This window comes from Mesoplodon densirostris, chromosome 8 (genome assembly GCF_025265405.1).
Source record: "Mesoplodon densirostris isolate mMesDen1 chromosome 8, mMesDen1 primary haplotype, whole genome shotgun sequence".
NCBI classification, from domain to species: Eukaryota; Metazoa; Chordata; class Mammalia; order Artiodactyla; family Ziphiidae; genus Mesoplodon; species Mesoplodon densirostris.
The window spans coordinates 95,238,181-95,253,260 of NC_082668.1; the positions used below are offsets into that span (position 1 = coordinate 95,238,181).

Here is a 15,080-nt window from a genome sequence, read left to right on the forward strand (position 1 = left end):
TCAGCTCCAAACCAAATTCACTTAATCCAAGCCCCGAGCTCACGTAATCTGATGATAAACTAATCATCAGTGTGTTAACAGGGGAAGTTGAGAGTGGTCATAGGTGAGAGGTTCCAGCGGTGGTAGTTCAGCTGGGGAGATGGGGTGTATGCCTCTGTGCCATCCTGAGAGGAAGAGACATTTAGGCAGGCAGGTTGGGAGGCAGCCAGCCTGACAGAGCTGGTTTGATGGGCTGGTTTCAGCTTCACAGCAAGAACAATAGCCACAGGCAGGGCAGTCTTGTCTGGCTCCAGCCAACTTTCACACTATGACGTGAATAAAGTCAGTAGTTGAAACCTCAGACTGGAGAAGAAAGGAAGTCATCTACTGATAGCACTGTTTATTTACTTTTGAATGCATTTGCTCAGAGCCCCAGCCTGCCATCTGAAATACAGATATGCAGCTACCATTTTTGGGGGTAGGTAAGAGCTCAAACTCTGGAATCACAACCTACTAACTGGGCAAATATTAGGTTGAATCATATGAACTTGCTGATATTAGACTTTTCTGACCTGCAAAAACAGGAATTCCACATGGCTCAGGTTAATAACTTATCTCTTTTCCTTGGTTTCCTCATGTGTGAAATGCAGATCGGCACCAACCTTGAGGGGATGCAGAGAGAAGACAGGGAGGTGCTCAGATAGCCCCTGGCTCACACCCCCTGCTCAGTGATGACCACTCTACCGCTGCCGCTACCTCAGCCTCTGCCGCTACTGGTGAAGAAGAACTCGGGGTCCATCAGCCGAACCCAGGGGGACCCAGACTGTTTCTGGGACATGTGACACTGACAAACCAAAGCAGATTGGTCATCTTAGCTGAATGTGGACCTTCATTCTAATCCCAGGGTTAGGAAAGAAGAATAAGGTTCATACCACAGATTTTTCAGGTCATTCTGAGAACTGAAGATTTAGCCTTTCCTCTCAGTCCAGAACAATCAGTTCCAATACCTGGCAAAGGGCTTTTATGATGGGGTTTTGCTGTAACAAAACTGGATCCCACCTTTAGCCTTACATCTGTGTTTGTAGCAACGACACACACGCATCCATCTTCACAATTTAATTATATAGGCACACAAACACACACATTGGGAAGCATATGCAAAACAAATGAGATAGCCTCATCATTATCAGAGTACAAAAAAGTTACACTGGATTTCTTCTCTCAGTAACTAACAGGAAGCAATAAAGAGAGGAAATAAAACATTTTGCTGTGGTATTATCATCAGAATTCAATAAAATTCATTAACTTAAGCAAATTCACTTGGCTTTTTATAGCTCCAGGAATCTAGGAAATAGCTTCCTTACAAATAATGAGGAAGTGCATCTTTAGATCTCTTAATATGTTTCTTCCCTGTAACACTCCTGCGTTTTGTCTGTTCTCTTCGAGTTCATTCCCTTGATGCTAAAGCAATCTGTTCACACAAGAACAGGGAACACTACAATCCTTAGGTCAAAGGATAGCTGGGGGAGACTTTGGATTCCAAAGCCAGTGCTTCCCTGCTCTGTAGATCCCATAGTTATGATGTCACACATCTAAAAAAGAAAAGAAATCAACCTTGGGCCTGGCTTGGTTTAAATTCTCTCTCGAGCAGGCCTCCTTTAAATGTGAGAAAGCTCAGCTCTCAACATGTATTAACAAAAGGTGTTTACAACAGAACACCTGGTTGTGCCTTATAATGGCTTTGCTCTGTGAATTAATTCCTTTGTCCTTCCTGGTGACAAAGGCTGAGCTTTGGAACTTCTGGGTATGGCTAGGCAGGGCATTTTTGCTTGGCGTGGCTCTCTTAAAGGGGTAGAAAAGGCTTGGTTGGGCACCTGGTATTTTGTGGCCAGTAATTATACAATAATTGCTACTGTGCATTACCGAAACTTCAGTTTTTGACCAGAGGCCAGTTGCACTCTAAAGCAAACATCTTTTGAAAGCCTAGTGTGTTTTGAAATGACTCTAAAATCCACTTTGCAAATAGGATTTGGTACAAGTCAGATTTTTTTTTACATGATGCTTTGCTTTAAGGCAGCATTTCTTTGCCAGTCAGTTGGTTTGACTTCTGCAGCTCTTACAAGTGATCTTTCCACTTAAACCATCTTAATGCTTCCTTTTCCCATCATCACTGTGTATGTACCGTACAATAACATGTCCTCCTGGGAACAGATTACCTCTATGGTGCGTGCTCATAACTGAGGTAGGGGAAGTGATAAACATTTAAACACACAGAGAAACAAATCCCCTTTTCCACATTTAGAAGACTAGGGAATCATCTATAGACAGGCTTTCCCAGCTGTGGGTTTTCCTCTGAGAAGACCAGGTCCTCAGTTCTTAAGTGAAAACTTGATCACCAAGATTGTCAGATCAATCCTTTGTGGGTGGAGCCATAGGGGACAAGGTGGAGGAGGGGGAAGTGTACATTTAAAGACCAATCAGGCAGGAAGGGGTCTAACCTGCTAGTTCCCAAATATAACAACTTCCATCACTGCCTCTTCCCCTCACTGTTAGTTGCAGGAAAATGGCACAGAGACTTCACTTCACCCGGACCTGCTGAAGTTACATGTGATACACATGTGATGGAGAAATGGTTTTTTTCTCGGTATTCCCCGTCCCCACCTCCATGCCTTGGACAGCAGGCCCTTGTTTCATTGCCTCAAGGTAGGGGAATGATGTGACAGGATAAAAAGCAAAACAAGGACGAGAAACTTCTCTGAGTTGCGTTTTGTGTGATAAATGCCCTCAGAGGACTGGAGAGGATTTGGAGTATAGCCAAAGTTATTCGGAGGGAAAAGGTTTGGGGAGAGTGGGTTTTCCCTGAAAGATGAGGAAACACTTCCCTTCACTGGGGTGGGAGGAGAGATGGATGAAAAATGAGAGAGCAAAGGCCTGGGTGGGTCCTTCCCTCCTCCCCTCCCCTCCTTCCTCGGAAAGGCACAAGCTTGGAGAGAAGAATGGCTGCGGGGTGTGGGCCTACGAAGCTTCCCAGACCCTGGAGTGGCCCCAAAGTAGCCACATGTGGAGCTGCTGGACACACATGGGCCGTGTGGGCAGGAAGAGGCACAGATGCATCACTGTCAGTGGGGAGATTAGAAGGAACTGTAGTCATCTGGGTTGGTGCCTTCTCAAAGAGCTGACTTGAGGAACACATGGATCCCCCAGTACCTTGGCACTAACCCCTGCACCCCCGCCATGTCCTGCCCCAAACCCAGACATGCCCTCGAAGGCAGAGAGATACTAAAATGATGGGACTCATTGCTGACACCTTCCAAGAGAGAGCAGGGGCTTAAAAGATACATTAGGTTGAGTTATAGTAGAATAAAAATATATTTCTTGCACGCTTGGATCTGTGCCTAATCTAGTTTGAGCTTCTGGGGTAGACAGGGTGGTGTAGTGGAGAGACTGCCAACCTAAGAGAGAGCTCTGTCACAGTAGTGTGTGATTTTGGACAAGTCATGTGACTACTCTGGGTCTCGAGGTCCTCAATCTAGAAAAAGGGTATAATAACATCCGTCCTGACAACTCACAGCGCTGTTGTGAGGAATGGGATGTTGCACGTGGATGTCACAGAATACAGTGCAAAGCAAGGAGGCAGCCTAAATGGTATCAAATGCAAAGCATAATTAGAAGAAAAATACTACATAATAACTCACCTTGGAGAAACTTGCAGGAAAGACTGGCGAGACACCCATCAATTTCGTTTTCTCTTCCTGGCACACAAAAGACAACATTTCCTGGCTCCCTTGCAGTTAGGATGGGACCCCGTGATTGGGTTCTGCCAGTGGGATGTGGCAGAAGTAGTGGACGTAGGCACAGACTTTAACGGACTCCTTTCTCCCTTGGTGGCAACTGTTGAGACCAAATGTTGAAGCATTTTTTGTTTGTTTGTTTTGTTTGTTTTTTAGGCCGCACCATGCGGCATGCGGGATCTTAGTTCTCCAACAAGGGATCAAACCCACGCTCCCTGCATTGGGAGCACGGAGTCTCAACCACTGGACCACCAAGGAATTCCCAAGCTGATGGCATTTTAAGATGAAAGGAGCCTGAATCCCAAAGTCACCACTTGGAGGAGTCACCCAGGAGAGCCCCCTACCTACACTGAATTGTGGTGTAAGATGTAAACTTTTATCACGTTAAGTCAATAATATTTGGGGGTTATGTGTTAATGCAGCCTATCTAGCCTCTCCTGACTGGCATAGTACTAGAATAATAGGATAATAATATAATGATTATTATATATATACACATATCACGTATAACATATATTATGAGATGTCTCAAGGCATGAAGAAGTGGCAAGACTATATCGTTCCTTCCATATTATAAAGAACATAAAATTCAGGGCTTCCCTGGTGGCGCAGTGGTTGAGTGTCCGCCTGCCGATGCAGGGGACACAGGTTCGTGCCCCGGTCCGGGAAGATCCCACATGCCGCGGAGCGGCTGGGCCCGTGAGCCATGGCTGCTGAGCCTGCGCGTCCGGAGCCTATGCTCCGCAACGGGAGAGGCCACAACAGTGAGAGGCCCGCGTACCGCAAAAAAAAAAAAAAAAAAAAAAAAAAAAAGAACATAAAATTCAATCTGTGATGTTCTTGGGCAAAGATGTCTCAAGCACAAGTTACAATGACATTCCAGTCTATGGCTTGCTCAGAGGAAGCACATTCACCAATAGACCTGGGGGAAATCTCTCACCTGGAGTTGACAGACCCCAGGCCCTCCGCATCACCTCACCACAGCTGCTGAGATTTTACCTGCCTGATTGCTGCCCGGTCTTAGCTGGGAAACAGCCCCCCTCCCTCCTCGGCTCATATTCTCCATGGACACTCAGCATTCGAACAGGGAGGACCCAGAAGATGCTCTTGGATCCAGGCAACGAGGAAACCCATTCTGTAGGGAGCACAGCTGTTACAAAACATCTCAAAGCAGTAGGTTTTGTTTGTTTGCTTATTGTCATCTCCATTCCCCAAACAGTTCCAACATGTGCACATTTGCTGCTTAACTCCTGCTCAAGTCACCAAAGCAGGTGGTACTATTGACTGTACTCAGAGACCAAAATTTCCCTGCAGCCCGGGAGGCTGTCCAACTGCAGACAGCAGGACAGTCATGCTTTCTCCAGAAACCACACTCTCTTTGTCCAGGACTGGCAAGAGAGCCCAGTTATCTTGGAAGGTCCTGGGCTTCAAATTTCCTCTGCCTCAGGTCAGGTCACCACCCCCTCTCTGGATAAGGTTTTATTCTAATGCCTTTGACCATTTTATTCTAATGCCTTTAGGGAGGGCTGGTTCCTTCATTCCTTAACAAAGACTACCCTCCTTTGGACCAGTTAGCTGTCTTTGATCCTTAGCAGAGAATCCTGCCCAGTGGGCATGCATACTTGGGCCATTGGTCACAGAGGGTGAATGAGGAACCATGAATACAATGGGAAATTTGTCAGCATAATAGAATGAAATCTCAATGCTCCTATCCTACTGAAGGCAGGTAAGTGCAACTGTACCATCATCTTTGAATAAATGGTACTGACCTTCAGAAAAAGAAAGCATTAATATACTTTCTCTAGGTATTATTATTGTTATTATTACTGATGTGCTGAGAATTGGTAACCTGAAGGGTAAAGATACTTTAGCTGTTTTTCATCGTTGCTTTCTAAAATAAACGCTTTAAAAAAAACTAATATGCGTTTGTTGTGGTACATTTGCTAAATACAGAAAGGTATACAAAATGTTTTAATGTCTATCAGCTTGTCTTGTGATACAGGGAGCTATGTACATGTCTATCTCCCTTCTACATTATATAGTTCTTGAGGGAAGAAATCATAGAGAGCATTTCTTCATCTTTGTGTAGCCCAGGACACCTGTTTGTGGAATGAGTGTCATCCAATGAATTTGGGAAAGTTGGTGTTCTCAACTACCTTTGTGGACCAGAGTCTCCACAGTTGAAAACAAAATAAAAAAAGATACTTGTAATAAAGACTACCTACACCCAGGTAGAGTGTTGCATGACTGTGGTCTCTGAAGTCAGACAGACTTGGCCTGGAACCCCTCTCCAATCTTACTAGCAGTGTGTCCCCCGGCAAGTTATTTCAATGCTCTGAGTCCCTTGTCTGACGCATTGCCCTCATTCCTGGACCCAAGCTGATGGAATGATTACTACTTGAAACATTAATGCCTGGAGATGGCCCAATTTTAGCGCTTTAAATCCCACACCTTGGAAAATTCCTTAATCTCAGGCAACCAGGAAGGTTGGTCACCCTACGGAGAGGTAGGACAAATCACACACTGGCTCTTAAAGCTTTTGTGTAGAAGCAAAACACAACACTTCTGTTTATTTCAGTGACCCAAGCAAGTCACATGGCCACAGAGAACTCCAAGGGGGTGGGGAAGTGCCATCCTACTATATTCCGGAGGGGAAACCTGGAAATATTTGATTGCCACCTGCTTCACCCTTCCCACTCCCATCGGGGTTTATAGTCCCCTTAGGGTGACATTCAGCTCTAGCACCTGATTTTAGCACATTTATCGTCAATGGATTTTTATTCCCCATGTTCCACTCCAAGAATGGCATTGGTAGTAAGTTGGGCCGTGGATGCCAAAGACAGAATCAGCTTCTCCTTCAGTGACATCCATTCATTCATTTATTGATTAGTGGATTCATTGACTAGACAAAACACTGATTGAACCCCTCTTTTGTTGGAGATGTGCTATGTGATATGATGTGATATTCAGTACAAAATATTTAAGTACAAGAAATGGTGAGCTGGTAAAATTAGGTTTTTACTGTGCCATTTATAGATCTCATTTCTGCTATTAAATTATTTTGTGGATAATTTGATATTTTCTCTCCTGCCTCTTCTCAGTGTTCACTAAAGACTGAATTTGTAGGCTTAAAGTAAGTAACACTACTAAAGGGCTCAAACTAATAAGTTCATACCTGCTTAGCCAAAGAGCATTGCCCACCCATGGCTCGGCCTCCTGGGTTAGGTGCAGGGTTTGGGGAAGGGGACAGGACTTAAAATTGGGAAGTTGTGATGCTCCTACATATTTGTTAGTCCCTACAGCTTGATTTTATGCTCTAACTGTGCCATTAGCCATTCCCAGATGCAGGGGACTGCTCCCAAAGGTCTAGGTCACAGTGGTTTCAATCACCTGGGGAGCATTGAAAAACTCATGCCCAGGCCACATCCCAAACCAATTAGATCAGAATCTCTGGGGTGAGGTAAGACTCAGGCATTGGTATTTTTAATGTTACCCAGGTGAGTCCATCGGCCTATGACTGTGGTTCTAAATATTAAACATATATCAGAATCAGCTGGAGGACTTGTTAAAACATATCCCACCCACAGAATTTGTGATTCAGTAGGCCTGGGGTGTGGCCTGAGAATGTGCATTTCTAACAAGTTCCCAGATGATAATTATGCTGCCATTTGGAGACCACATTTTGAGAACCACTGTCCTAAGAGACCTTCAGCATCCTTAACAACTGAATGGAATGGGCATGGGCTAGTGGCAGGGAGGCCTATTCTAGATGTTTATTACCTCTGGAGAATCCGCTCAGGTTGCACTGCCAACTCAGGTCTGCTTGTGAGCAATCTCTATAAGAAAGAGGTGAAATAAAATGGCCTTGTAGATAGTTGTGAGGTTTAAGTGAGATAAGGCATACCTACATTATTCTTTTTTGAGTCTGCATCATCCCACTGCAACTATGTAGCATAAATTACTTAAACAGTCTTCTATAAATGGATGTTTAGCTGTTTTCCTGTTTGTTTGTTTTTGCCATTATAAGCATTCAAACAGCCAGTCAAACAGACCTATCAGATAAATTCATTAAGGTGAAATTGTTGCATCAAGATTACGTCCTATTTCCCTTTGGATCCAAACTGCCAAACTCCCTGGGAACTTCCAAGGGGTGGTGTAGTAGCAAAGGTTCTGCTGCCAGGCTGCAAGCGTTCAGCCACTGGTTCAGCCACTTACTAGCTGTATAACCTGGGGCAAATGACTGCATCCCTGTGCCTCCATTTCCTCATTCACAAAGTGATGAGAGTAACAGTTCTTTCCTCACAGGGCTGTTATGAGGACTAAATGAGAGAAGAGCTGTGAAACAGTACAACAACTGACAAAGCAAGTCCTTGGTAACTCTGACACAAAACAGAAAATAAAAGGTCAGAACAAGACGAGCAGAATCCCTGAGACAATGGTGGGTAACCCAGATTATCCCCTCTTGGGTGGGCCTCTGCTTCCATGTGGCACCAATAGTTCCCAATGACCCCATATTTGGGGTTCAAGTAGGCTGCACTGATAGGGCTTGTGTTAGAGGGCGTGACATGCCTAAGGGGTCAGGCAATTTCACAAGGACCAATGTGACTTCCCTGAGGATCAGGCCCCTGCCTTTGCTTTGGGTCCTGTCACAGCAACGAATACAACTCAGTGTGGGGTTCCAGCACTAGAGCTTCCAAGGGAGTGATGTGCCAAGAGTGAGATTTAATGCTGAAGACAGGTGTAGGAGGCTTACTTGGGGAAACCAATACTGCAAGAAGTGAAGCGACTTGCCCAACATTACACAAAAGGAATGATGAAGGTGGAATTAGCATAGTAGAAAGCATTGTCTTTCAATGGTGCAAAACAGTCTCCAGCTCTCTCTCTCTCTCATTTAAGGCACGTAAAGAAATGATGGTGGTGATAACGATGATGCCTATGACAACAGCAGTTAACTAACATGGACTGAACACTATGGGCCAGGTGCTGTGCTAAGTGTTTTATATGAATTCTTTTTTTTTTCTCTGGTACGCAGGCCTCTCACTGTTGTGGCCTCTCCCATTGCGGAGCACAGGCCCCAGACGTGCAGGCTCAGCGGCCACGGCTCACGGGCCCAGCCGCTCTCCACGGTATGTGGGATCTTCCCAGACCGGGGAACGAACCTGTGTCCCCTGCATCGGCAGGCAGACTCTCAACCACTGCGCCACCAGGGAAGCCCTATATGAATTCTTTTACTTAATTCACTCAACCCTCCGGTTGAGTGTTCACTATGTGCCGGGTGCTCTTCTAAGCACTTTATACATTCAGATTCATTTCATTGTCACAACAATCTCATGAGGTAGGTACTAATACTATCTCATTTTACTAGCAATGAACAATATGAAAAGTAAATTAAGAAAACAATTCCATTTACAATAGGATTAAAAAGAATAAAATACTTGGGAATAAATCTCACCAGGGAGACACTTGTACCTTGAAAACTACAAAACACTGCTGAAAGAAATTAAAGAAAACCTAAATGGGAAGATATCCCATGTTCATTTAACACTTAATATTGTTAAGATGACAGTGCTACTGAAAACAATCTATGATGAGCTGAGGGATAGAGAGGTTAGCTAACTTCCAAAAAGCTAGCTAATAGTGGATTTGCAGTTCCGACCCAGATATTCTGGCTGTTTTTTGTTTGTTTGGTAAAACTTCTGATGCAGGAGGTTGTATTAATCACACTCCTTAGTCTATAGTACCCTCTCCTTATCAGTCTCTGCAATGCCCCCCTCTTGTTTTATCAATCAGTCATCTCACTTTATTTGGGTCTCCCCCCACCCTCCTCCTTTGGCCTACAAGCAACCATTCTACTGTACTTAATGTGTACCTTGCTGTTTGTGTGAGTTGCAAAATCTGTGTTGTAACACAGGTCGTGTTATGTTGTGTGCAGTTTCTTATTCACTGTTCCAAGGGCAGCGGAAGCCTGTGTCATCATTATGCAAGACCGCTGCTGCTAGAGGCTGCCCCCAAATGCTTGAACTACCATACTAGAAAAGTTTACTCACACACTGCCCTCTCTGCTGATGGGCATGAGCCAGCAAGTGAGTCTGAGAGCATGGAAATCATGTAGTCTTGGTTCCATTTTCAACTAACACATTTGGGTTACTATAGTTACAACACATCTGGAAAGGTCAGCAGGATGAAAGGATAAACTAGAGATCAGTGGACGTCCAAAGGTTGGTTGGGAGTCTGGCCCCCCTTACTTCCAACAGCTCCCCTAACCCCAGGTCACCCCAAATAACAACAAACCATATAAACATGATGGGCTTGCCATAAAACATGGCTTAGGGCAAATCCCCTAGCCTCCCACTTCCAACCAGATGATCACCCCAAGTCTCTGCAGAGGACTGGGTCCATCTATGCTGGAGCTTTAGGAAAGCACCCAACTCACATATCCAAGTTAATTTCCAATGGAAAAAAATATTCTAAAGCTAGAGGTGTTATTAAATGTGTATAAACCAATACAGTCATCTCAAACTCAGCTTCATTTGCGGCAAAAAGCACTTCCACCGTTCTCTAGTGTTCAAAAATTCCACTTGCATCTCTGCCACACTGACCAGCCCCCATTTCTCTCCTCCTCCCCCTACCTACACTACTTTCTTTCTTGCTATCAGGCCTTTTATTGGTTGAATTGTATCCTCCCAAAAAGGAATGTTGAAGTCCTAACCCTTAGTACCTCAGAATGTGTCCTTATCCATAGATAGGGTCATTGCAGATGTGATCAGTTAAGATAAGGTCATTAATCCAACATGACTGGTGTCCTTATAAGAAGAAGGCCATGTGAAGACACAGAGATACATGCAGAATGCTATGTGACAATGGAGACAGAGACTGGAGAGATGCATCTACAAGCCAAGGAACACCTAGAAATGCCAGTCATCACCAGAAGCTTAGAAAGAAGCATGAAACAGATTCTTCTACACAGTCCTCAGAAGAAACCAACCTTGCAAACACCCTGATTTTGGACTTCTAACCTCCAGAACTGGAGGAGTATAAATTTCTTTTGTCTTAAAGCACCCAGTTTGTGGTAGTTTGTTATGGAACCCCTATAAAACCAAGACTGGACAGCCCTTTCTAAGCCCGAGATCCATAGGGAGACATTCTAGCAAGGCTTTGACCAGCACCCCTGGTTCCATCACCCCTGCCCTCCCTAGGCAGCCAATCCTGCTGATCCCTACTCTGGATAGGACACACTGTCTAATTTCTCTGCTCCTGTTCACAGGCTATCAGGTGATAGTGAAATCTGATGAACTGGTTATGATGTAGAGTCACTGTCACCCTTTCCCCAATATGAGTGTACCCCAAGGACTCACCCTTGGTCATCTTTTGCCACTCTTTCTACTCTCCCTTGGTAATTTAATCCAGGCTTCTGTTTCTCCAGCTACTGGTATAACTTTGCAGGTCATCTGAAAATCTTTCCAGTCCTGAGCTTTTCTCCCAAGGCCCACACTTCTCGCTGCCTCCTGGACATCACTGCCCAATTGTCTCACTACATTAAGTTCCCTGCGTCAACAAATGAACACACTGAGTTTCTCCCCCCAGACTTGCTAGGTCCTTACTTTTATCTGCCTACTCACCCAAGCCAGAGAGCCCCTCCTTGCCTTCCATATGCAACACCCATCAAATTCAGTAAACTCTAACCACCCCAATATCTCATATCTGTTCTTTCTCAGTTCTCACCACCACCTTTACCTTGTTACTCTCACCATATAAATGGACTAATACATTAGCACTCAGGAAACGGCAGCTGTTACAATCACATTCATCTCTCTTCTTTCTAATACATCTCACACGTGGTTGTTGAGTTCTGAAAGCATGGTTGTGAGCACACCACTTTCCTGCTCAAAAACCTTCAATGGCTTCCTACTGCCCAAATTATAAAGGCTGAACTCCACTGCCTGATACAGTTATACCTTGTTTTATTGCTCTTTGCTTTATCACGCTTTGCAGATATTGCCTTTTTTTTTTTTTTTTTTTTTTTACAAATTGAAGGTTTGTGGCAATCCTGCATCAAGGAAGTCTATCAGAGCCATTTTTCCAACAGCTTTATTTTTTAATTAAGGTATGTACATTGTTGTTTTTTCCCTTTTTTTTTTTTTTTTTTTTTTTCATTTTGCGGTATGTGGGCCTCTCACTGCTGTGGCCTCTCCCGTTGCGGAGCACAGGCTCCGGATGCGCAGGCCCAGCGGCCATGGCTCACGGGCCCAGCCGCTCCGCGGCATGTGGGATCCTCCCAGACCGGGGCACGAACCCGTATTCCCTGCATCGGCAGGCGGACTCCCAACCACTTGCGCCACCAGGGAGGCCCTGTTTTTTCCCTTTTTTTAAGAAATAATGCTATTGCACACTTAACAGTCTACAGTATAGCATATATATAACTTTTAGATGCACTGGGAAACCAAATATTCGTGTGATTTGCTTTATTTCGATATTCACTTTACTGTGGTGTTCTGAAACCAAGTGTGCAATATCTTCGAGTATGCCTGTGTATGCCCTGTACGTAGGTCCAAGCTATTGTTACAGCTAAATTTTCACCATCATTTTCTCTTCATATGTCCTTCATACCAGCTAAACTGAACTACTAACTATTTCTGCTACAAACAAACACTCCACACCTTCTGACCTCCTTTCCCATCACCTTTGTTCATAGACCATCTTCCTGGGGCACTCTCCATTCCCCCATCTCTGCATTTCCAAATCCTACTTATTCTTCAAAGCTCAGTTACAATACCACTTTCATAAAGCCATTATTAAAAAACAAAATTCAACTGAGTAAATTCCAAAGATCTTATTGTCTTTATTCAATGATTCATGAGTTGGGCAGTGTCCCGTCTAGCAGATAGAAAGGAGCTCCAAGGAGCTGTACAAAATGGAAGACTTTAATAGGCAGAAGGGGGCAGGACAAGGAAAGAGCAAACAACCTCACATTTCTTTGGTGGATGGAAGGGGCCTATCAGGTGGATTACCTCACTAGTGCTGACCGGGAAATTCCAGACGGACTGGTTAAGATCACATTCCTGGGGAAGGTTGTAACTGCAATTAGGTTAGGTACTAAATCTTGGGTTTTTGACATGGGCTTAGCACAAGTGACTCCATTTGGGGCCTGTTGTCTCTTTTTTAACAAGTCCCATCCTTTGAGCAGCTTAACTGAGAGGTATGACAAAAAAAATTTAAGGCGTTAGTGCCATTCTCGGCTACTGCTCTGTAGTTCTCACAGCTTTTATTGATCCTCTGTGTGGTATTCACAGGTCATGACTTCAGGCTCACAATTTTTTAGTTGGTCATTTTCTTCATTCATTTTCTGGCATTCCAGTCTTAGGGAGGTCATTTGCTTAGTGGTTAATGGCTGAAAACATGCATTTAAGGCTTTTGAGAGAATACAACATGCCAGGGAGACTACCATGACTATTATTAGTAGGAGAATTCCCAATGTCTGGAGTGTACCTCAGAGCCACGGTCCCCAAGACTTGAACCAATGAAAATCAAATAAGTCAAAGAAAGAACTAGATGAAGGAGTCACCCTTTTAAGCCAGTGGCTTGATTAGTGGTCGTATGTAACTGAGTTTCAACTTCTCCAGAAGTGTTAATTCAGGTGCAGCAGGTGGTATTAGCTACAGAACAGGTATCTCCCTTGTTCAGCTAAAAGATAATCAAGGGTTATCTTATTATCAAGAACTAACTTTGGCCAGAAAGTCCGAGGACTCTTGTTGGGCAGCTATTTTCTTAGCAGTGGATTCCACAATACTTTCAAGAGTTAAGGAGACGTTCCTGATCATAGCCTCATTCACATTTACTCCTAACCAGGGAAGTAGGGAACTGCCAAAGGAAGAGAACTCTGAATCATGGAAAATGCCTGGTAGGTCCTTTCTAACCCGATGATGCAAAATTCAGGGGAGTTGGCCAGTGAGGTTTCTCAGTTTGATTGTGGACTGTTTAGGGACATGGTTAGATAACCTAAGAGGCGTGTTCCCAGTTATACACTAGCCATTTAGGCATCCATAGGCCAAAGGGGAATGATAACCACCACATACAAAGATAAATCTTGTTGGGGCACAAACTGCTTCCACTGAAGTGGCACTGTTAATGGCTTCATTTGCAGAAATGGTTGAATTTGCCCATTCAAGCCAGGGGTCAGTTAGGTTTTCAGTGCATTCAGGCAGTAAATCTCCTAGCCTGAAATAAAAGATTTTCCAAATTCTAGATACCCTCCTTAGCAATGGCTTGGGAGATGTGGACAACAGTGTTATCTTTCCAGGTCAATGCCAGAGTAAAGAGAAGAAGGAGAAGAAAGGGTTTCATGAAGTCTTGATCCAGTGCCTTGAGAGGAAGCAGTCTACCTCTAAGTCGGCTACCTCTCTTCCTAGTCCGTTTGACTTGAATACAGCTGTGAGATGTATACCTAAGGTTCAAACCCCTGAAGTATGGCTGCCATCTAGGTAGTTACGAGGATCTGGTATAGTCCCTTCCAAGGAGATTCAAGGGCATTGTATGTTCTTAGTGATTCCAAATCAGAAAAGGGGGAGAAAATTGGAAATGTAGCAAGATATTTGAGGAAACTACAAGACTTTAGAATCCAGACCAGTTTATAGGTATATAGCAAAACCTTAAAGACAATTAACAGAACTAGAATATAATAGCTACAAAGGTGCAAACATAATTTTTCTCTCTACAATTTCCCCCATTAAAAAAAAGATAAAGTTAAACCAATTTGTTTGCATTAAACTTACAGTGACTGACCATATAAACTTTGGTCATATCTGAGTCCATGTATATCTCTCTCAAATATGACATTCCAGTCAAAGCCTTGGTAATATAGCCAATGTTTCCAATCGTGTCCTGTTACAAGGAGAACTGATTCATACTGAACTTATGCAAATAGCTAACTCTATTGCTGTGGAAGAATACTGAAGAATTTTCTAATCATGGAGGGATGAGGTAGGGAGAAAAAGTAAATGTTTCATCTGTGTTTACAAAGGTATACTTTACCAAATTGCTACATGTCATGTATAAATTAAGAGAAAAGGTTTCCTTAAATCTGGGGGAAAAACCATTAAGGAACCAGCAATGTTTCAAACAAAAACTCATAAAAAAGTATAGTCATCCTCCTCAGTTCATTCAGTCCCATGTAATTAACACTTATTTTGCTTGAATCCAGTTTTTCCATTAGTTCTGAAAGTTCTTACCCAGTTCAGTTTTATGATCTTAAAGTTACCAGAAACCTGTACTTGTCAAAGTCCTTTCCATGAATCTCCTTAAAGATGAAGCACT

The 15,080-nt window shown here is 43.7% G+C and overlaps 1 long non-coding RNA gene across 3 annotated transcripts in view; it reads right to left on the bottom strand.

Annotated features, from left to right (window-relative positions):
- Positions 1-1,183: 1,183 nt before the first annotated feature.
- The window catches only part of LOC132494916 (uncharacterized), a 118,164-nt gene continuing 104,267 nt past the window's right edge, over positions 1,184-15,080 (bottom strand). For 2 of the 3 annotated variants that reach the window (XR_009533181.1, XR_009533179.1), the window contains 2 exons: positions 3,675-3,870; positions 1,184-1,571 (listed from right to left, as the gene is read on the bottom strand). This is a non-coding gene — a long non-coding RNA (uncharacterized LOC132494916). Of the gene's footprint in view, positions 1,572-3,674; positions 3,871-7,550; positions 7,607-15,080 lie in introns of all 3 variants that reach the window. The other variant, XR_009533180.1, reaches the window with a different exon arrangement.